Genomic DNA, 24770 nt, shown 5'->3' with positions numbered 1-24770 from the left:
ACACCATATATTAGATAGTTATCCAAGTGTAAATATTGTTTCTGAAACAACATATAATCATTGAGTCAACCATCAATCCTTACATATCCAAGACCCAAGTCTTTGAAGAGTTTTTGAGCTATGTAAAAATTCTTCAATAATAATGAAAATAGAAAAACCTGAATCAAAAGATTCAACAGCTCGTCAAACCGCTTTTTTCTTATAGCACTAAAGGTGAAGTAAATGAACATTAAAGAATAAACATGAATAACTTTTATCATAAGGATATAAAGGTTCACCAACATCTTCCAACAACTTGTTAAATGGATCGGCTTCGTCATTGGGGACATTCCTCATCATATTTGACACACACTGTTAGAGCACTGCTCGGTCGAACTCGCAAGCGTTGCTATCTCAAGCTTGTTTGTCAAGTTTAGTTGCCAGAACTATAAGTCTTGATTTCAGTCTACTTATAGCTAAGTCTCGGACTAGGATATAAAGTGTAGTTGAGCTCTAGACTCCACGTCGTTCATCATGCAAAGACGAAGAACTACTCAAGGAACTGGTGGAACTTCATCGACAAAAAGGTATGTGAAGACTTGAACTTATCTATCACTCAAAAGTCTATTTACTTTATCTCCCATCTTGAGACAAAAGTCGTATTGCTATATAGACTTCGATTATACACATTTGCTATTTCGAGCCGAGTTTATCTCGCTTATCTATTTCTCGAAATATGTGTTGGTAAGCTTTCGCTTTGGCCAAGTTCATCTTTACTCGTGACAAAAGTCATGTTGATTGTTTCAATCTCTTGAAAATCGCTTTGATGAAAATAGTGTGTGAATAACCACTATATAACATCCTCTAAGAATGTCAATGATTAAAATGAAAGTTTAGAATATATAACCATGTTTGGATATAAACATTGTATGTGTATTCATACTTATGTAAGTCCAAAATCCTTGAACCAAAGTATGCGTACTTTGCTTGTTCAGGATGACTGGAGCTAAGTCCGCGTACTCGTACGCTTACCGTCGGAAGTTCACATCCCGTGAATTTCTGCCGGAGTTTGTGAAGTGAAAACAAGCTCAGTCCGGGTATTTAAGTATGCGTACCGGTATGCGTACTTAAGTGGGTTATTTTCTAAAAACAGTTTAATTCGTGAACTAAGACATTTATAAATTAAGGAATGCAATCTTTGCAAACCATGGCTATAATGTTCATTAATCGATTCGAGTGAATCAAAACTGTTTTTGCTTCAATTATGTCTTGTATACTTCTATGAGATCTAAGCAGTTGAAAAACTCTCTAACTAGTTATTTTGAGTTATTTGAACTAGTTCCGGTGGAGATGAATAAGGTTGATATGAAAGTGCTCATATGGCTAACCATTGGTTAACTACTATTGAACCAACGACTTGTACATGTTTAGGTACGGTTACTCAAACCTAAATGAAGTTACATTTCATGTGTGTATAACAAGCTAAGTTTGATCTAACGGTTGAAAGATATTAGATTGAATCTAATCAGGTTTCCATGTAACAGTAGATATTGAATGCTTTGTTACCAAGGTAGCATCGATTAGAAACCCTGATTTGGAGACTATATATAAGATAACTCTAGCAACTGGGAAACCTAATCCCCACACATAATGTGTGATACTAGTTGTGTAAACTAGAGTCGATTATCCTTTAAACTTAGGTTTCTATCGATACCATGTAGGTTAACGACTTTAAGACTTCATTGGGGTTGTGAAAGCCAGACCAAACTATTTTCTCTGTAGTTGCGTGATCTGATCTTGCTATTTCTATCGTATTGAGTATATTTATAAAATTGGCTCGAGATTAATTTCTCCGATAGGAAAGATAGAAAAGTAGTCACAAACATCTTCGTCTCATCGTTTGTGATTCCATAATATCTTTTTTCGCTAGTCGATTAAGATTACTGTGAGGTGATTGATATTTCTAGGCTGTTCTTCGGGAATATAAGTCCGGGTTATCAATTGGTTCCTGTTCACCTTAATTTATCAAAAGACGGAAAAAAAAACTCGTAGGTATTTCTGTGGGAGACAAATTTATCTATTCATGTAGACTTTTTTGTGTGATACAGATTTGTTTATTAAAGTCTTCGACTTTGGGTCGTAGCAACTCTTAGTTGTGGGTGAGATCAGCTAAGGGAATCAAGTGTATAGTATCTTTCTGGGATCAGAGACGTAAGGAGCGCAACTGTACCTTGGATCAGTGTGAGATTGATTGGGGTTCAACTACAGTCCAGACCGAAGTTAGTTTGTAGTAGGCTAGTGTCTGTAGCGGCTTAATACAGTGTGTGTTCATTCTGGACTAGGTCCCGGGGTTTTTCTGCGGTTTCCTCGTTAACAAAACTTCTGGTGTCTGTGTTATTTCTTTTCCGCATTATATTTTGTTATATAATTGAAATATCACAGGTTGTGTATTGAATCGATCAATTGGTAAATCCAATCTTTGGTTGTTGATTGATCCTTGAACATTGGTTTTTGAACTGTTCAAGTGATTTCTCTTGAATTCGATTAGACTCGCAAATTCCTATTTGTTTGAGTGATTATTGAGTCGAGAAATTGAGATATAACTCTTTGATGTACTTTTCGTAAGATTGAGTCTGAATGTCTAGTTGATTCTCTTGAAAGTGTATTGGAGTTAGCCCATACAGATTGCTAAGCAAAATATTGGGTGAGGTTGTTGTACCCCCACTTTTTCACATACCTCTCAAGATTAGCTGCAAACCCCTTAAAGTTGTATCTTTCAAACTGATGATCAAGTATTGTAGTACCCATATGACCACTAGGTTCATTAAAATCTTACTCCTCATGGTGCATCCAATGGATGTACCCTTTTATGAACTCATTCCAGAAGAGATATATATGCATCTCCTTTCATATCTTAAACAAATTTAGTTGTACACAGTACATATGGACATGGAACTGTATCTAACCCTAGCTAGTTTTGTTTGTTGAAGCGCAACTCAATGAAGTTTAAGACTCCCCTATGGTACAAAAACTCAGTCATATTTTCATAAATTCAACTCTTATCCATTTGAGGTTTATATAGAATAAAGAATGAAGATAAGGAAATTTAATTTGAGATGCACTAAAGCCACAAATATAAATTCATATATCTGATATGTCCATAGATGGTGAATCAGAACCTGAGAAGAATCTTTGATCGTCTTTCACAAAATGAAGAAAGAACTGAGAAGAATCTTCTTTATTACTCTGTTAGGTTTTTTTAATCTTCTCTATTACTCTGTTAAGTTTTTTTAATTTTCTCTCTAATTTGAAACGAGATCGAAGATGATATGGTTATTTTTTGTTGTTATCTGAAACATGGATCGTGGTTTTAGGGCATTATGAGTCAATGAAATTATCTAGTGAATATCGATGTAGCTAGTTCTATTAATACTAGCGGTGCAACTACAACCCTATAATCCATGTTGTTTGGTGTAAATCTAGATGGCTCACAAAATGACTTCAACATTGCAAGCTTTGACATCCTCAATTCAAGTAGTCGAGAGAACTGGTACTGCAAGGTCGAGAGATGGAAACTAAGCACTGCTTGTTCTTTTGGTACTTTTAGTCGAATACCTTGAAGACGTGAAACTAGTGGTGGATCAATCAGTTTGATGTTTGTTTTGCATCTTGTATATGTCTTTCCCTACAATCCTTTAGCATGCAAATTTGGGTTTTCAGCAAACCTAGTAATCCTTATTACTCACAAACTCTAAACACTCCTTATTGAACCAGCAACAACAACCACCATTGTTTTCAAATTTTGAGTAGGAAATGTAAAGATTGGAAACATAATTTCTTGTATGATGTAGATGTGAAAAAAGCAACTAATCCATTAGATGAAGAAACACAAATCTTGTAATTAAAGATAAAAAAATTGAATCGGAGTAAGAAGGATCAGAAGATGACAATGAAGTGTTTTTTTTCTTTTTTATTCTTCTTCTTTCAAATGGGTGAAGAAATAGATCGATTCAATGGATGTCTTGGATAATTCAGAATCCGAAAATCGTTAGTATCATTGCATTCGATCGAAATCGTTGAGCAATTAGATTGATAACCTCTAAAAAAAATTCTCAATTTTATGAAATTGTGAAGAAAAAAACTGATTTTATATTATTTTTTGCACATTCTTTGTGACATACAAAGTGCAATTTTTCCATCACATAGAACGCCTCCCTTTGGGTCGGCCAAATATTAAACCTCGACAGGGGCCATTTCTCCACACTGTCACAAAATTGTAGGAACAACTTAAGGTTTATATTTGTCATTCTACAACCTATGATCACACTACTTAAGAGCAAGTCTTATGGTGGAATCCATCCATCTTCCACGCCACATCAGCATTTGGAACTGTGGACGGAAGTGCAAGTGTAATGGTGGAATAGTAGAAACGTTATTCTTAATGGAGCTAAAAAAACGCAATTAAGAATGGAGCTTTTTTTTCAGCCGTTAGATTTCAACAACTCATTTTAAATCTACGGATAAAAAAACCCAATTAAGAATGGAACTAAAAAAATGCAATTAAGAATGAAGCTTTTTTTTCGGCCGTCAGATTTCAACAACTCATTTTAAATCTACGGATAAAAAAAGACGCAATTCTTAATTGCGTTTTTTTAGCTTCATTCTTAATTGCGTTTAACGCTATTCTTATTGGCGTTCAGATGGATTCCGCGAAACCGTTGAACTTTGCTTGGATTTTTTGTGAAAGACCCCAACTTGAAAGCCAGATTAGACATTTCATAATTTTTCCACACTTAATGATTTGGATTCCACCGTAAGACTTGCTCTAAATCAATGTTAAGGAACAAAACGAACCCAAATTATAATTGCAGAGACGATGGCAAATCCAAGAATGGGCGTCATCCACCTCAATAAACGTTCGCACATTAATGACCTTTTTAATCATTAGCCCTCCTTGTTTTGTACATGGGATCAATAAAACTGGTTGATGGTAGCTTTAGTGCTAGGGGTCCACTTTACTAGGATTCCTATCAGATTAGAATACTATAGTAATTAATAGTGTAATATCACTTCAAACTTTATGTCCTCCCCCACCCTCATCAATTTCGAATAATCTTCTCAAATGTACCTATCAAGTTTGTACACCGTTGCTTCATCAATTTTCACTCATTTCTTTCACCTTTTTTACTGTTTTGGAACAGTCATTGCAACGCCACAATCACAGGGTGTCATTTTTCCAAATTCAACTAAATGGGGGCTTCAGAACAGTGTTATCATGTCTCAGTGATTACAGCACTGGTCTTTGTTGTTGTCATTTCATAAAGACATCGTAATGATTTAGGAACATCTTAGATGGGAACGTAAACGGGTAAATGCATTAACATGTTGTGCTACTTTGTGAGGAATGTTTTGCGGAGGGTGTCAAACTCCAGATGCAATTTGGCAAGTCCAGTTACGTAGAGGTATAGCCTCCTCCATATCCAACATTCTCAGGACAAATATTTAAAAGAAGTTAGTAGAGACCCCAAATGGCACAAACAGGGTAGACCTTAAGGCATAAACATTGGTGCTAGGGGTAGACAAATTGGGTGGACCAACATTGATTGACCAATAACAATCAATGGCTAAATTTTGATAGTCCACAATTGGTCAATCAATGTTGGTCCACCCTTAGCTTTTCCAGGCAAACGGTGTGCCGGTTCTTGTCTGTCGTACGCTCAGTTTCATTTCTACTTTAATCTTCTTTTCTTTCAGAAAATTATAGGACTATATGCCCAAAGGAGTATCTAATTTGATTGTAGAGGGCGAGTAAATTATAGAGGGTTAGGTAGAATGGACGTCAAAAATCACATGTATTTATGCACCTCGATTTTTATCTATTTTATCCTTTTCTATCCCCAATTTTATATCAATCTTAAAAAAAATAATAATCTTCGAAATATAAGTCTAGTGAAATTTATATATTTAGAACGGGTTTGAGATAATCCCAAAATAAGACCTATTATTGATATCAATTTGTTTTTTTTTTTTGTTTTTTTTCTATTTTGAAAACTACCTAAACTTGGATACATCATGACTTAAAATCAAATTTGAAAATCGGTAGGATGTACTCCGGGTTAAAATAAGGTATGGAAATTACTATACAAATAGTTAAGATGTACCTGGATTAGGGGTGTGCAGAAAAATCGAAACCGCGAATTTCACCGGCAACCGTCCGTAAAATTGCGGGTGAAAACCAATCCACAAGAATCTATGGGCCGGACACGGGTGAGTTCTCAAATCCGCAAGGTTTAGCGGTTTGTTTGCGGTTGGTTCTGTAAATCCGCGGATTCACCCGGACCGTAGGGTAGTAAGGGAATTTAATAAAATTACTAAGTATAATATTGGAAGTTGGTATTTTCGAACTTGGTGTTTTTCTTTCTGAGTGTCGATATTCCGAAGGCGGGGTTATCTGTTGAGAGACCTGCAAGGAAGCTAATTGCAAACTGCCGCTGCTTCTAGGATGAGATTTTGTAGTGGCAATCTCTCTGCTTGATACTTCGAAATGATATTCGTTAACACTCTTGTTAGCTACTATCCTGATATGTTGTTGCATATCACAAGGATTAATATGTGTTGGATTTGAACCATGGCGATGATGATGAGAAATCGAACATTGTTGCTTTTTGCGCGTATGTGAAGGTGGTGGCAGTGATGGGTTCTCGATATCATAGCTTGGCCTTCCACCACAACAACACCAACGTGTGCAGTGGTTAAATGTGATATAGAGGACCGCTATAAGAAATACCCAAGCACCTAAGTTTCAGAAAATACTTATTGATATATCTGACAACATATGTTGAGAAAAAATTTTACTTATTCAAAATAATTGAGTGATCTACGTTTTTGTGGAAAACAATGGAGAGGAGATGTATGTGCATATTCATACATATATATAGACAGCAATTTTAATGGATATGGAAAACAGAATCCTAATCTAACCAGGTCTTCCAGTATTCATAAGATAACAAAATTCAGGCACTATCTAAACTTTTAGAAGTTTTTTTTTTAAAAAAGCTCGTACCTTTCCTGATGGACAGAAAGACTCGACGAAGGTGTTAATTCATAGGATAATATTGGAAGTTGGTATTTTTGAACTTGGTATTTTAGTTTTTGAACTCGGTATTTTAGTTTGTTTTACTTTTTTTTTCTTTTTCTTGACTAAATTCGCGGTTAATCCGCATCCGGTCCGTATCATCCGTTGATCCGCGGATGATTGGGCCGGACATGGTTGGATTTTTCAAATCCGCAACTTTGACGGATTGGACGCGAGTGACCCTTTATCCACAACCGTCCGTCCGTCACACACCCCTAACCTGGATATATCTTGACTTAAACTAAGGTGGTAAAAAATTATTTAAAAATACGTAATATGTATCCACATAATCAACCCAGGGCCGACCCATAGAGTAATCAGAGAAAGGCCCACTTGGGGGAAGCAAGGCCAAGGAGCAGCAAAAGCCTTGTTTGACATAGGGGGTATTCTTAAAAATAAAATGTATTTAAGGACTTAATGATGAAACTACACAAATATTTTGGACAAAAGTTAAATTGATAAAAATATTTGGGGACTTATTTACGAATCTTCTAAATTCGGTAATTTTTTTCGAAAAATGGGTCATTTGTCCAAATATTTTTAAAACACGGTTCAAATGGACGAGTAAAAAATAGTTTTGGTGAAATGGACACAAAAAAAATAGCAAGGATAAAACTGGATTCATCATGACTTAAACTTAAAAAATAGCAAGGATGAAACTGGATGCATCCTGATGTAAATTAAAAATAAGAAAAAGTATTTGAAAATGGGTAGGATGAAACTGTTTACATCCCGTCTATTTTTACATTTTTGTCCATTTAAACAGTATCAAAATCTAACTATCCTTTTCACCCAGGAATTGTTGATTTTGATCTTTTTAACTAATTTTGTGAATTTTTTTCCGGTTTCTATTTTCTTTTTTATTTTTTTTTTTTGAATGAAAATTTCTAATCTGTTTTCGGGGGACTATTTTGTTTTTCCGTTTGCCTCATGAATCTCTTGTACTCTTTGAGTCTTAAATGTTAATCGGAAAATTTATCTCAGTAATTTCTGTTTATTTCCTCTTCTTTTCTAATTTCAAGCACATATAGATAGATAATATTTAGGGATTATATTTTGTTGAAAAGTTGTTGAATTTTTTGATTGATCTTTGTTCACATAATTAATTCAAACAATATTCAGAGATTGTGGAAGGGCTTACATAGGGTGTACCTATCAAGTTACGAATAATCTTCTCAAATGTACCTATCAAGTTTGTACACCGTTGCTTCATCAATTATCACTCAATTCTTACACCTTTTTACTGTTTTCGAACAGTAATTGCAACGCCACAATCACAGGGTGTCATTTTTCCAAATTCAACTAAATTAGGCTTCGGAACAGTGTTACCATGTCTCAGTGATTATAGTAATGGTCTTTGTTGATGTCATTTCATAAAGACATTGTAATGATATAGGAACATTTAAGATGGGAATGTAAACGGGTAAATGCATTAACACGTACGGGGACAAGTGTTTACATCAAATTATGACTAAACCTTGAGGACTAAGATTAGTCCGGCTAATCCTTTACAAAATAAACTTGTAGATACTTATCTGTAAGTAGGTCGGTAAGTGAGCCTAGACTATTCTTTAAACGGCATACGGTGGGTCACCCCACAATGATGTTTTACGTAACACTCCCCCTTGGACCACCATTCAAAAAAACAACAACAGTGCCTTGTTAAAGCTTTGCTGGTAAAATCTGATGGGACAAAATCCGAACAAATCCGTTGCCTCATTAAAACCTTGCCAGAAATCCGTCTGGAATAAAAACTGGCCGAAGGAAAAAGAGTACAACTCTTGGAGCTTTAAAGTGATGATGATAGTCATACGTTCTCTCCCGTCGCCGAAACTGTTTCAGGAAAACCATTGAGGAAAAACCTGAACTTGGAGTGAGATTTGTCATCGTCATTGACATCCGTCAAAATTGCATCAGGAAAAAACCACTTGGGACAAAAACCTGAGTGCCAGGAAATACTTCCTCCAACAAATTGCGTTAGGAAAACCGCTTGGGACAAAACCTACACGCATGCGTCAAGAAAACCACTTGGGACAAAACCTTAGCGCCTAAAAATTCAAAGTAATGTCGACGTCGATGCAAATGTTTCCTCATTAAAAACCTCGTCTGAAAAACCCCGTGGGACAAAACCATACCAGAGGAAAAGAGTACAACAGATGTCGCCTGATAATGTTGCTGGACACGCATATGCTGCCTCGTTAAAACCTTGACAAGGAAAACTCATTGGGACAAAACCTTAGTGAAGGAAAAAGTGTACAGCGCGTTTAAGTCCAGCCTATGATTCTACGAGTTTACTCCCCCTGAAGCATGACTTCTTAAAGAGATTGGTGGTGCAAATATTGTATAGCCTTCCGAAAACTGCTTTACCATTTGCAGTTTATGGAGGATTGACTGCAGGTCTTGCGCCGAGTGCACCACTAGCAATGTACACATCGCATTTAAATCCTCCATCATTGCACACCAAATTCAGGTTTCCGCTTTAACTTCAGGCATAACAATGAAAGGGCTTTTGTAAACTCATAAACACCGTAGAATCAATTTCAACCTCTAAAAGTGTAACCTTCAAAACAAAAGTTAAAACACAACAAGATAATGTATACATTATATTCGTATATGGCACTTCTAGACCATAAAGTATTGTTTCTACGTACGTATCAGATGGATCAATCACTTCCCACTTTTGGGAATCACATAGTAATGGTGCTAATGTTAGTAGCACAATAATTATTACTAGTATCAAAAATTAGATACTTTAGTTTGTGCTAGCATACTCTCGAACTTCTGGCCGAGAAATATTTTAATTTCGACGAGATCTCAAAATTTAGTTCAAGCGTGGATTTTAGCGCTATTAAGTGCTCGTTAAGAGGCCAAGGATGATATCATCAACTTATCCGGAATTTAGTCATTCTTCAACAACTCAAAACACACAAAGGATTGTTCACAAAATTCTCCACTTCTAACTGGTGATTATGACTTGATTTCAAGCCTGACATAGTTCAAAAAGTCAGGTGGCTTTCTGAGTTGGAAACTCGAATCCTTCAGGGATTCATTACATTCACTAGTCATAACAAGATGCAATATGAGTCCTTCATGGACTACCACGCTAAGGTACATCTATATTAGGAGAATGTTGTTCGTTTTACAAAGTCAATCCTGGGGGGTTCAGCAGGAAAAACCCTTAAATCGCACCTTGAACGATTATATTACTTTCTATGCGCTTCATCTCAAACACCAACCTGTAATATTCATGCCTCATGATTTTTACAGTGTGAGTCGGATCCGATCTTTTGCGCTTTTTGGAGAGATTCCATCCTCTACCTTATTTTGAGGGGAATAAACTATATGCCTACCAATCACGATGTCGATGTTCCTCTGCAGAGGGGTACATAAACACCATTGTAAATATATAATCGACAACTATATAGATCCCACACATTTCTCTAATGCATGCATACTTAACAAAAGTTTCACAGACTGGTACCAGCGCCACTTCAGGGGCATTATCCTTTTCTCATTTTTAATGAGGTATAAGCTTAGAGAGTGTGGATCATATTCCGATAGTCTCCACGAGCACTATCTGTAGTCTCTCTTCAAGAGCACTACATATTAGAAAAGTGATTGGACTCTCCTTTAAGAGGCATATACGAGGCAGTTATTCAGGCCTCAAGCGTGTTTTAACACACGACTTGGTCATTGCGAGATGCATGATTTAACCTGCTGTGACAACTTCTCGTGTCTGCATCCTCAAGCAAGTGACAAACAATATTTTTCCAGATCTACTGCAGTTATTTGTTTTGGTCATGAGTAATCTCCAACACCTCAATTACATCCAATATCTTGGTGTGATAAAAACAAATGAGATGTTTCACGCCGAATCTTGTGGCAACCGAACTTTCTTTGATCAGGATAAGGCTTAATCAGATAACCTATTTGATTGTCGGCATCTCTTACTGCAACCCTTAGGTGATGCATGTCATATCCATGGATTCAAAGGAAAGCCTTTAAATTTGTCGACATAATACGTGCCATCTTCAAACGACAGTCTTTCTCCCCCTCATTAAGGCGGGAGAACCTTTTTAGGTTATCAACATAATTCGCACCATCCTCTTGTGGTGACTTTTCTCCCCCTGATTAATGTGGAAGAATCTTGAAAGTTATCAACCTTGGTCACGCCAACTTCTGGTGGCGGATTGTCATGCCAACTTCTGGTGGCATCTTCGTCTTTCTGGTCATGGCAGAAATATTACTATCTCATTTCTGAAAACTTCTGGTTCCATAATTACCTGATTTTCGAAGACAATTCTGCTCATGATAGTTTCTGGGTGTTAATTAAACCACACAATAAGAATCCCAAAAACAGCCGCAGGCTCGACAAGAGATGAGACATTTCACGCCTTTCCTTTTTGGCGGCTTACTTCCTCCCCCTAACGGAGGGAATACAATCTCATCTTCAATAAGACATTACCAACACACGGTTTTAAATGTCTTATGAATCGAAACCAACATATATAGCTAGGTGACGTTATGGACCAAACACGTAAATTGTAAGGTTGCTTTGCAAGACATAATTGATAGTAAATAGTTGGTCGAGCAATAAACTAAAGATGCTTAAGCAAAGAACTCAACTAGACCATGGCGAGTGCGCACATGTGCTAACTATATGCTCGATATAATACCAACTGAAGACAAAGCATCAAAAGCCTATAAATTTACCACCAAAATAAATGGACTTAGTTGGAAAGTCCAAAAATGGATACGCAACCACAAGATTTGCACAAACAGTTTGGCAAAATCTAACATCACGTGTTAATATAACAAGAGACCATCTAGTAGATGTGTCTATCAATACGATAAAGTATTGAAATAATTGTCCATACTGCAGGGTGAATAAGTCCTGCATATGCCACCTTGAATCCTTTCTAGGGATTAAAGTTGGTGTTTCAGCAACGGGTTACCATAATGTTAATGTTAATGCAATTTAACAACTAATTGTCTCAGGGACGAACAACACAATTTAGATCCTCATATAATGGAAGCTTTAAGTTTTGTAAAGGATTTCCATGAGCATTTTGAATCGTCTACTCATCTTGGTAGAACTTTGGTGTCCATAACGACCATGCATGAGCATGAAAAATCGAGGTCATTAAGCTTCTGGCTAATGACACTGTGAGATTCTACGGATAGAATTTTCATATGGCACATCCCATAAAAGAGAGAGCCTCAAGCTTCTCTAAACGTGCTTCTGGCACAAAAACAAATGAAGTAACAAAATACTCCATAAAAATGCTCATTTATTATTTCAAGGTGGTAATACCAAATATTTCTAAAACTCAACAGATTCTTCTGGAACCTGATAGAATATAAGGCAAATACTACACCACCATATAAAATGATACACACTCTTCTGCAGATGTCTATCATACTATTCGAACCTGAAATGATATTTTTCACATTTCCAGAAACCTCTACAAGGTTATAAAATGGTTCGGAAATTCGTGTTTGTTGTTCCGCTGTCTTTGAGACACATATCTCCATCATACATATCTTTACTGGATAGATTACTTCTGGAATCCATATCCTTTGGTAAAGATAGACGAGAGAAAAATAGTAAAGTAATCAACAAAAACATTTGGTAACCATGGGCTACTTCGGGAACCCAAAATTTTATGGCTTATTCCTGAAATCCATGGACCACTTTTGGAGCCTAATATGGATTACCACATAAACCACAGATTACATGTTGGACTGCTTCTGGAATCGACAACGTCTCATGGATTACTTCGATAATCCATTATTTACAAAACAAGGAAATAAAATAAACAGAACTTAAAAGCAAAAGGAAACATAAACATATATATGGTACTTAAAGGAAATAACAAATCTCCATTTTCGTCACCTTCAGGGTCGACGAAATATTAATTTCCAAGACTGCACATGGATATAGTCTTTGTGGAAAAATTTCTTAAATATCATTTACATTTCACTTCAGGGACCACTGATAAAATCCGGCTAGCATTTGTACCGGATCATTTCTGGGACCGATTAGCTAACCAGCACCATCCAATATCCATATCGTGTCGCGTAATATTCCAACTTCAGGTGAGCGAAGAAAATTTAAATTTGTGCTACCCCTGTGGGATGCAAGGATTCTTCGCTCTCATTACATTAAAACTCTGAGTACCAAAAATAGAGAAAAAAAGCAACGAGACAAGTAATTATCCACTATGAGTATATGAACTCACCGTTGATATACAATTCCGCTAATTAATTAACTTACCCACAAATATCAACTCTTGGTTGATATCTTAATTAGGAAAGAAACAAATTAGCCTTGGTTCGGTCGTTTATCGAACTCATGGTAGAAATATGATTTGGGGAGCAGCCTACCCACGCATGATTAAATGGTGTCCTGCAAGACCTACACTCACCAAAATAACAATCATGTGAGTACAAAATTAGACAAGACTATATATATAATGAAGAAAATAAATTAAGCAGAGAGAAGAAGTGTTTGTCTGTCTTCTTTATGCTATCATTTCTCCATCTTCTTCGTTTGGAGATTTGAGCGGATAGCACATCGTTCCATATGTATCTGAGCATCTGTCCGAGAGCGATTTCGTGCTGATGACGTGTTGCATGATATTCAAATCGACCGACAAACACTTATAGCTCATCTTAAACGTAAGATGATGAGAAGATAGACGGAGACTTGACTATCTAGTTAGTTCACTAAATGGGTAATATACAAATAACATGAAAAGTTATATGGGAGGAATGGGACTTTCGTTTCCCTTTTCATTTCTTCTTTCTTAGTATACATTTCTTTCTCTGTGTGTTAGTTATATAAAGGGGTCGGCTATTTATAGCCTAACAAAATATCCAACTAATGATACAATTAAAGCCACGTATGGGGACAAGTGTTTACATCAAATTATGACTAAACCTTGAGGACTAAGATTAGTCTGACTAATCCTTTACAAGATAAACTTGTAGATACTTATCTGTAAGTAGGTCGGTAAGTGAGCCTAGATTATTCTTGAACCGGCATACGGTGGGCCACCCCACAATGATGTTTTACGTAACATGTCATTCAATTTCACTTTCTACTTTAACCTTCATTTTTCAGAAAATGAACTATATTGTAAAGGATGAGTAAATTATAGGATTAGGTGGAATGGACGTCAAAAGTCACCGGCATTTAAGCCCTTAATTTTTAGAGCGAACCTTGCGGATATTTAGTATTTCACGGAAAGGTTCTCTGACAGTCGGACTCGCTTAAAACCTATCAACAATGTGCGCGTCTAACTCACTCCAACTAACCCACTGATCCGTTCCAGTTCCTACCTAATATACCCTTCCCTAGTCAGTTAGTTACAGTGGTTGGGTTAGGTTAGTTTAAATGGGTTGAGTTCCAGTTCCTATCCCGTAGCTTCCCTATAATCCCAATCTCAGTTTCAGTTTCTCCTCTTTTCCCTCTTATGTAACTTTGCATAGAATCAGAGACGGGTGGATATGAATTCATCAAATCTAGACGTATAGGTATGTACTTCTATTTAATTTTTCAGGTGATTGTAATTGGATTTTTTTTGTGTTTGAAACCATAACCCTCTTTTTACTGTCAAAAACCTAAATTCCCGTGGTTCTCCTGTGAATTCATTGGGTTCATATCCTCATAATAGTTGAAGGTGAGGGAACTGAATTGTATATTGGAGTTGTAGGAAAGCAAACGCTAACTCGTGTGTAAAAATACTACCCAGATTCGAAAAGAGCTAGAAGGTTCTGATTTTGCTTAGGAAATCAAAAATCACAGATGGGGGGTCATACCAAGATTCTGTAGACTGTAGATGCCAATGCCTTTAGGGTTTTGGATATCAGCTAAAAGTACTCAAGATTGTAGGAAGTTGAACCCTAATGGTATCGTTGTTCTTCATCAGAGTGATATTGGTGAGTATTTGAGAATGAACGATGATCTTTAAATTAATTTTAGCATGAATTGTGTGTATTTCTTGTTTTGGGTTTTGGGGGTTTTGAGAACTGTAATCTGGGTTATTAATGGATTATCCTATGTTTTTATGTTTGAATTGTATTGCCAGTTTCATGTTAACAATGAAGTAAATTTTGAATTTGTGTTTAAATTTGATGGTATTTGAATTCTGTATTTTTTTGTATTATTTCCTTTCAATTTGTTCTCTCACCTGCTCTCTATCAAGTAGCCGTGTCTCTCTACTTATTTCTTTTATTCGCTATTTCTTCTTGCGTACTACTTGTCCTAGTCACTGCTGCGACTACTATTGCTCCGAAATATTTTTTGGCCTCTGAGTAAATGTGAGTTGTACGTTAGCAAATCATTCCAGGTACCCATTTCTTCGTTTCTGTTCATTTATACATTATTTTTCTATTTATCTTTGTTTTAATCTAGCAAAATAGCTTATGTTCACTATTGAGAGATAAGAGGTAAGAGCTGTATTATGATTTTGATGATTTTGAAGTTGTTACTAGCTCGGGATGTCAATTTGATCGAAAGGGAAATCGATGATACCTTTGGTTATTTTTAGTGGTGATGAATTTGTATTACTGGTAATAAAGTTTGTAGGCCTAATATGTGCTCATTGAGTTGGAGTATCAGTTCTTCGTTGGAGGATTTGGCTCTAGTAATCTGATGGACATACTGGTTCAAATTCATTTCTTAGTATATAATCCGGTCATGTAGACTCTAGATGCCAGTGCTTTGTTTTGTTTTGGTGAGAGCATCAGCAAGCATGTATTCTGATCTAAACCTAAAGATGAAATCACATGTTTGAAATTTGAAAAAATCTGTTTGGCATTTAACTGCAAATACGAGCTTGCTAGCATATATCTGCATAGGTTTCATTCAAGACACTTAATTGCTGTCTTACTCTGATATGTTGTATCTTAAGTTGTTTGATGCACTTAACTGCCTCTCATAATGACATATCTTGTGCCTCTCCTGCTTAATTATTGAAACAAAGATTTCCTTTGCCCTCCTGTAGGCACTTGGGGTATCTCTTAAAACTAGCTCACTTTATTTGGGCAGCGAGTATTACTAGAACACTAAGGTAGGCTGGAAAAACTTTGTTGTTGCAGGGTCAGGGTTTAATTGCTCAACAACTTTGTAAGGATGTGCTTCCAACATGTTACATGCCATAAAACAACAAATTGGAGACCTGTTTCCTAAAACTCGAGTCCCTTCCCCTTTTCAGTAAACTAGTTTGAGATGACATCCACATTTTTAGAATTGAAACATTAGCAGAAACCAAGAAAACAAATTGGGTTAAGGGTAGTATAACATTTACTAAAATTATTACGGGTAACACACTTTAAGGGTAGTATAATATTTACTAGGTACCTAAACAATCCTGTAGGATTAAAATACTTGGGTAAAGCGTTTTAAGTTCAAACCACAACACCAAAATTTAAAATCCATGATCAACTGCTTTGTTAATATTTAATATCATGAATTTAATTTGGTTATGTACTGTATGTATGTATCTTGATTGAGTAAGAAGTAACATTAATGTAACTCAGGCCCTTATGGCTCTCAGCTGCATTCATTTAGGCATATTAAGCCTCTGGTGCATTGGTTAACACCACTATCCTCATGGGTTAATCTTAATTTTGGTATTGCGTTTGACTCGATAACTAATATAGCTGGTATTAGTTTAATTTTGAGAAACGATGCAAGGAATTCTTCATGGCGTCGTGAGCAGTAATGAAGTTTGTGCTTCAACTACTAAACAAGCTGAAGTGTTGGCTCTTTCTTAACGCCGGTATTTGATTGCCGCAACTTCATAGTTGGGCCTTTCTCAAATCGTGGTGGAGGGCGATTGTAAAAATGTGATCAATGCTTTCTCTTATCTTATGTATGTGTTAAGCCGAGATGATCTCACCATTATCTCGGATTGTAGAAGGTATAGTCGTTTTGTGGGTGTTGTAGTGTGTTTGTATGTGCGGCCTTATTTTTGGCGCTATGGTCCTCATATTCTGGAATTTCTATTTGGTTTAATGTAAAAAAACGTATCATATATAAAATTATTCAGTATTATTATGGAATATTTATTTTTTATTTCATATTCATTATTATGGTGATTAAAAATGTAGGAATTACCAATAGGTACCATTATAGTGTTCTTAGTTAGTGGCAGGTCCACCCATTAAAACCCACTAATCAGAGGTTCATAATTAAGAGAAAACATGAAAATGGACCAAATTTTTTAAGCCCAGGTCCTGTACACGTGCGGGACAAATTGTGCGAAATTTCTAAATACCTAAACTACCCTTCCAATCCTACATATATTAAAGCAGTCTATTTCAAAGTTTTTAAAAAAAAATTCAGCCGATTATTCTTGGGAAAATTCTGCTCTCTTTCTTCTTCTGGATTTGGGACTAGGGTTTCTGAAGATTTCTTCTGCGATTTTTAACAGGTATGTCGCTTAATCTTTTCGTTTTCTTCTTTCTGCTACAGTTTAATGGAGATAGGTTGTGTTCTGTTTTTTTTCATGATTCTTGTTCGTTTTTATTCAGTTATTTGGTTAGATTGTTAAGTTTTTAGTTTATTTTAGCTTTCGATTTGATTATCTTTCTGTTTTCTTTTCAAAATCAGTTTTGTTTTCACTTTCAGATCGTATTATCCAGCAGTACATATATGACATACTCATTGTTTCTGCTACAGTTTTTGAATCATTATAAGATTTGAATTTTGGATCATGGAGATCGGTTGTGTTCTGTTTGTTTTTTTATGAATCTTGTTCGTATTTATTCAGTTATTTGGTTAGATTGTTAAGTTTTTAGCTTATTTTAGTTCGATTTGATTATATTTCTGTTTTCTTTTCAAAATCAGGTTTGTTTTCACTTTCAGATCGTATCCAGCAGTACATATATGACATACTCATTGTTTATGCTCTTGGATTCTGTTTCTTGCATAGATCTTTCACTTTTTTTAGTTTGACCCATCAGTACGTATGTGAAATACCGTATTACGTGCTTCGATTCTGCTGTTTCTCATAGATTCTTAATTATTCTTTGTCATGCAGTTGATTTTGTGGTTCATGAATCTGCAGTACATATATGGCATACTCATAGAAACTGCTCTTAGATTCTGTTTCTTGCATAGATCTCTCACTTTTTTTAGTTTGACCCATCAGTACGTATGTGAAATACTGTATTTTAATACTGTTACATCTTTGTGACATTTGCAGGTTCAAAACATGTCTGATGCAGAGTGTTCCAATCCAAATACCTACTGCTATGCATACATTTATTATAATCATCATCATTTTGCTCACCTGGTTACTTTTAAGTCTAGTATTGATGACTTGAAATTTCTTATTTGTGAAAACTGGAGAACCTTGAACCCTTCTGAGATTATCATCACTTATGTTGAGAATGGTGTCGAAGTGCCTGTGATTGCTGACTTTGCTGTGTTTTTGCTCCTTTTTTAGTCTTACCCTTCAGTACTTATGTGAAATACTGTAATATGTCTTTCGATTCTCTTATTTTTCATAGATCTGTCACCTGTTGTTGTCATACTGTTGATTTGTAGTTCATGAATCTTCAGTACATATATCGCATACTGACAGGAAGTGCTCCTTGTTATGTTTAAGGAGAAGTGAAGTAGATGCAGGCATACAGTGGAGCTGCAATAATGGGTGCTGCTGTACAACAACCCAATCTTTTTACTAAAGGTTCTTCAACTTTTTTCCCAAGTTGGGTACTACTACTGCGGATAGATTACCTTCTCAAGTTAGGCAGACCCTGAAGTACGTTCAATAATTGATAGTGAGAAGAATCGTCAGTTTAACAGCTTGGAGCTCATTGCTTCAGAGAATTTTACATCTCGCGCAGTGATGGAAGCTGTGGGTTCTTGTCTCACAAACAAGTATTCAGAAGGGCTTTCTGGTAAAAGGTAAAGATGGTGCTTAATGTTGTATTTTTCCCTGTATTTGTATTGAAATGCATTTTATCATTTCATTCTGCAATGTAGGTATTATGGTGGCAATGAGTACATTGATGAGCTAGAGACACTTTGTCAACAAAGGGCTTTGTTCATGTAACTGGCACAGGGTCTGGATCTTCCTCATGGAGGTCACTTGTCACATGGATTTATGACTCCTAAAAGACGGGTATCTGGGACTTCGATTTATTTTGAATCGATGCCCTACCTTCTTGATGAATCAACAGGTGCTGCTCTGCATTCTTATATTGTGTAATGACTATGTGGTCTATTGTTGTTCATTTATAATTCGTTGATAATTTGCATTCATTACCAAATTCACTTGCAGGCCTTATTGATTATGATATGCTTGAGAAAACTGCCACTCTCTTTCGACCAAAACTCATCATTGTTGGTGCTAGTGCTTATCCTCGTGATTTCGATTATCCTCGAATGAGAAAGGTATACACATATATTTTGATTGTCAACAGTTGTTATTCTTAGTGATCAGAGAATCAAACTAGTTAACCCATTACGCACACCTAATTCCCTTTCCTGCTATGTTTCTTGAATATTGCAGATTCTGTTGGGGCTTTTCTCATGATGGATATGGCTCACATAAGTGGTCTCGTTACTGCATCTGTACTTTCCGACCCATTTGAATACTGTGATGTTGTAACAACCACCACTCACAAGGTACACCTAGTCACATTCATGAAGTCTGCAAGACTGCAACTACTGACACCAACACAAGCAGCATTTGTTTTTATTGGTTTAGGTTCAAGGGTCATGTTGTTTACTATGTCTTCTGTTTCAATTTGCAGTCATTACGAGGTCCCAGAGGTGGCATGATTTTCTTCAAGAAAGATCCTGTTCTTTGGGTTGATATGGAATTTGCGATTAACAATGCTGTTTTCCCAGGGTTACAGGTAACTAAAACTGTAGCGGTTATTTGTGATTTATCATTGGTTCAACATTATAACATTTTTTAGGTTTGTTATAGTTGTTTTTCGTGTATGAATTGACGGTACATATATGGCGTACTGATACAAAACTCTTCTAATTTTGTTTTCTTTGAAGTTTTTCCAATTTTTTTGGTTCGATCCATGAGTATGTATGTATAATACTGATAGGAAGTGCTATTTGCTGTGTTTTTGCTCCTTTTTTAGTCTTACCATTCAGTACTTATGTGAAATACTGTAATATGTCTTTCGATTCTCTTATTTTTCATAGATCTGTCACCTGTTGTTGTCATACTGTTGATTTGTAGTTCATGAATCTTCAGTACATATATCGCATACTGATAGGAAGTGCTCCTTGTTATGTTTGATTCAGTACGTATATGAAATACTGAAATAGATGCTCTTTGTTACGTTTGATTCAGTACTGGAATTGGATATGGAGATGATCTGGAGCTGCAATTCAGAACTTATTGCAAGAAATGACAGATTTTGAATGATAGGAACAGGAGTTGTTGTTGGTTCAGATTTGCAAGCTTGTGAAATTGGTGGTGGTCTTGATGAAGTTACAAATTGGTTGTGACGTGTGTTTGAAAGAAGGTGTGCTGCAAATGGATTTGGAGGAACATAGAAGGTTGGGTTGCTACATTGTATGATCCTACAATGTATGTGATGTAATACGTTTTCTAATTTATTTATCATTGATTCTTACAGATTTGTACTCTACCTGGAAGCAGTGCAGCAAATATGTACTCGAATTTGTAAGCATTCAGATATATAATCGGATTTGTAAGTAGTACGACAGATATGTACTCAGACAGATATGTACTCAAATTTGTAAACAGTGTAGCAAATATGTACTCGAATTTTTAAGCAGTGTACCAGATATGTACTCAAATTTGTAAGCAGTGTAGACACACACGTTTGATAGTAATGGGCATTATGGACATTTCCATGTTTTAATTAATTTTGGACCTCCGGATAAAAAAAAATTCCGGTTGCACCCTACTATAAATAAGTATATAGGCCTAGGACCAAACAAGAAATTTTCCATTAAAAATCTAGGCCTTATCTTTCGATCTCTACACTGGAAGACCAAACTATACGAGTTCTTTGTTGCAAATGAAGGTTTATGTAGACCAACAACATAAGCCTCATAGAAGGAACACCAATGAGTTGTCTTTCAGATTGTCTTATAAAATAAATTGAGTACCTCACTAGCACATTCGTATATATCAAAATGGGTACCTTATTTTCACAAAACTACAAATTATAATGGGTAGCTAACCTAAATGGTCATATAAATTAAAAGAGTAATTAGGACAGACAGTTGGATAAAAAAGAAGGGTAAATTGTATTAAGTTTCAGTGAAAGAGTATATTATTGTTTGGATATATATGTACTTTAATAGATCCAAATATTCTAGTTTGGTTCATTGAGATGAATGGTATAAATATTATTCAATTCTCTATTATTGTTTACCCAATTTATTATATAAGACAGTTTTGTAGTTCTATCGAGTTTATTTTTCTGGATAGCAACGGGAATAATACATGTTTATTTTCTCATGCCATACTGGAATCTGGACAACTTATTTTATGAAAAAATGATTTAAAATTAACATGTCTTGTTTCTCCTGGATGTGAACAAAAACTGGTGTATTTTACTTTTATGTCAATCTAATAAATGTGTAAAATTACTTCCTCATCTGTAAATATTTTCTTTTAACAATCAAAAAAATATTTCATTCATGAACGTCTTTGGCGAAGCTCCATAAATTGCAAATGAGTGTATCTCTCATCTGCGAGAAGAAAAATCCAAATAAGTTAGTACGGCCACAGACTATTAGTACTAGAACGAATTCATTTTCATCTTAATTTGTACCCAGTTTATTATATACGACACTTTTGAAATTTTACCCAATTTATTGGGTGGTATCAAATACAAAGGGAAACTGCGAAATCTTCTTGGTTCTCATCCAAAATAAGAAAATCAGTGAAGAACCAGATACCTTTATCGTCATTGTACTCAAATGCGTAGGCGGTTATTTTCCCAGTAGTTAAGCCGGAGCTCCTTCCAATCTTCACCACTTGCTTCCCAATTTGACTGTGAATTGGCTATTGTAAGAGATATAAAAGCTCAAGATATATATTGGCACAAGTCACAGCAGTTGCTTGCACGGCTTATTACTATTTCACCCAATGTTCCATATGCCTCATTACTAATTGGATAATTTCACAAGAAGTCAAGAACAATAAATAAATTTGAAAGATATACAGTCCAAAAGAGTAAACAAGAAAGTAACTTAATACATCACCTTAAAAGATTACTTTGAAAGATGGAATTTAAGAAATGCCCAACCCTAGACCAATGCTCAATCGTAAAGGTCAAAATATGCGAATGCGATAAATTAACACCGATTGTAATGTTCAGAGTACTTGACAATCAAATCTTATTTAACTTGGTCCTGATGTTGCCTCAGCATTGTACTTACCACTAAAAAGTAATTAAGTAACAAGGAAGATATGGTAGACAAATATTTCAATGGAAGTTGTACTCGCTAACTCTTTTGGCTGTGTTGATAGCACCAATTTTTGTTGTGGGTGTAAATGAGAAAGAAGTGACACCAAGACAAAAGTTAACGAAGGACAGAAAAATTAACCAAAACAAGAAGAAGAAGCAAATGATAAGGTGTGGCATCTTACAGCATCCACATTATTCATGCATCCATATAGACGTGATACCAACTTTGCATTTTTAAAGTCCTATAACACATAGGGGAGGCGTTTTAGGTAACCTAAATGGCACTTGTGTTTATGTTTTGGTTTTATAGAGACCAATACATATTTATCTTACAGATAATTTACATACCTCAATCTCCAATCCAGTTAGTACAATTTAGTGGATGTAGCAACCCCTGCAAACAATTTTGAAAAATGTCAAAAAAAAAAAAATCTAGAAAACTAAAGAAGGCCATAACTAGATCATCAACTGAATTTATTTTATGAATTAATCTGATCATACATTAACTCAAAGAGCTGGCCGTTAAACAGTAATAATGGTGTCTACCTCATCAAACAATAAGCTTAAAATAAAATAAACAACTAACAAAAGTAAGAATTAGTGGGAAGTCTTGCAATAAGAATGGCATGGCTATTCATTTTCATATAAGTGGTCATGGGTAAATAAGGGAGGAAAAATCATATAAGAAATTAATTCGTACCTTTCTGAGCAAGGAGTCATAGCTTGGGAACCACATAATCATGATAGACATGAAATTCATTTTCACAAATGGCCCTCCACTAGATGGCAAATGTGTTGTTATCCTTCATGTTCAGAATGAGAAAGGAAAATATTAGCTCCAAGAGCAATGCAATCAAATCTCCGGTACAAACCAACAAAACAAATCATAACAAAAATGCCTACATATTTATATCCCCTAATGAAGGAGGTTCGGAGATGGTTATGTTATTATCTTTACCTATATGATATAATCGCAAATAATGGTATTAAAGCACACTCATCGCATTAATGACTGAACAAAGTTACTCCTAATATGGAAGACAAAGTATATGCAAACATAACAGTTTTGGACTGGTGAGTACATGCTTTTACCAAATGAAATCGAAAGACAAGCATCCAAAAATTCATAAACTTAAGAAGTGCATGCATCCATAATCAGCACGTGAAGATTCGAGCAAGACGCCATGCTAATAGATAGACTATCTTAATTTCTCTTGTCAATGTACTGGGAGAGCCTTCATCTCTCACATTGTAGTGATACCTAAGAAAATAACAGATCTACTAACTATTTCTATTCCTTTTTGAATTGAACTTAATCCAAAGAAGAATATGAGACATACCTTTATGAGCTCTACCTTTATTTCATTGATCGATGAGCATTATATACACTAATCCATTGAATCTAAAACATCTGTTAAAGCTCATTTTGGGGTAATTCATGAGCCGGTAAATGTTGTTTCTTTTTGTGACTTTTTTCGAACACCTTGCAGACGTAAAACTGGTGATGGATCAATCAGTTTTTCTGTTTGTTTGCTTCATATATAGCTCTCCCTGTAATCCTTTGGCCTGCAAACTCGATGTATAAACAAACCCAATAATCCTAATTACTCCCAACCTCTAGACACTCCTTAATCTACCAACAACAAAACGTGACGGACAGACTCACAAAATTAATGGTCGTAGTCCAATGAATGAGAACTGAAAAAGATATATGATGAAGAAAGGGAGAAATCAGTGTTCTTTTTTTCCGGTACTGTGAAACCTATACGACCTAACCTAACTCAGGTACTGTGAAACCTATATGACCTAACCTAACCAGAACACTGTACTTGACTGACCAGAGAGGGTATATTTGGTAAGAACGGGAACTGTCAACTCAGCGGGTCAACTGAGTCTTGACTCGCACATGGTTGTTAGCTTTTTAAAGAGTTGAACTGTCTCTGCACCTTTCTCCAGAATAGTGAATATTCACGAGGTTCACTCTAATTTTTATTTGTTTTATTCTTTTCTCTCTCAAATTTTATATCAATCGTAGAAGAAAATGATCATAATCTTCAAAAAATAGCTGGATGTGGATACATCATGAATTAAAATAAGGTACAGAAATTTATTTCAAAATAGATAGGATTTACCCGGGGTTACAATAAAATAGGGATATTACTTGAAAAATAGCTAATATGTACCCGGATACATCCTACTTAAACTAAGGTGGGGAAAAATCATT

At 35.6% G+C, this 24770-nt stretch overlaps 3 long non-coding RNA genes across 3 annotated transcripts; 1 reads left to right on the top strand and 2 right to left on the bottom strand.

Moving 5' to 3' along the window:
• Nucleotides 1-12908: 12908 nt before the first annotated feature.
• Nucleotides 12909-13933, bottom strand: LOC113285671. The gene is made up of 2 exons (XR_003328854.1): nucleotides 13392-13933; nucleotides 12909-13287 (listed from the first exon to the last, which is right to left on the bottom strand). It is a non-coding gene; the product is annotated as an uncharacterized LOC113285671 (long non-coding RNA).
• Nucleotides 13934-14366: 433 nt separating this feature from the next.
• LOC113287591 lies at nucleotides 14367-15272 on the top strand. The gene is made up of 2 exons (XR_003330180.1): nucleotides 14367-14653; nucleotides 14872-15272. It is a non-coding gene; the product is annotated as an uncharacterized LOC113287591 (long non-coding RNA).
• Nucleotides 15273-21666: 6394 nt separating this feature from the next.
• Nucleotides 21667-24341, bottom strand: LOC113285670. The gene is made up of 4 exons (XR_003328853.1): nucleotides 23887-24341; nucleotides 23247-23349; nucleotides 22035-22940; nucleotides 21667-21824 (listed from the first exon to the last, which is right to left on the bottom strand). It is a non-coding gene; the product is annotated as an uncharacterized LOC113285670 (long non-coding RNA).
• Nucleotides 24342-24770: the final 429 nt, after the last annotated feature.

The sequence above is a fragment of the Papaver somniferum genome, chromosome 6, assembly GCF_003573695.1.
Source record: "Papaver somniferum cultivar HN1 chromosome 6, ASM357369v1, whole genome shotgun sequence".
NCBI classification, from domain to species: domain Eukaryota; kingdom Viridiplantae; phylum Streptophyta; class Magnoliopsida; order Ranunculales; family Papaveraceae; genus Papaver; species Papaver somniferum.
The sequence above is the reverse complement of the archived record's forward strand: the minus strand, read 5'-3'. Positions and strand labels throughout refer to the sequence as shown.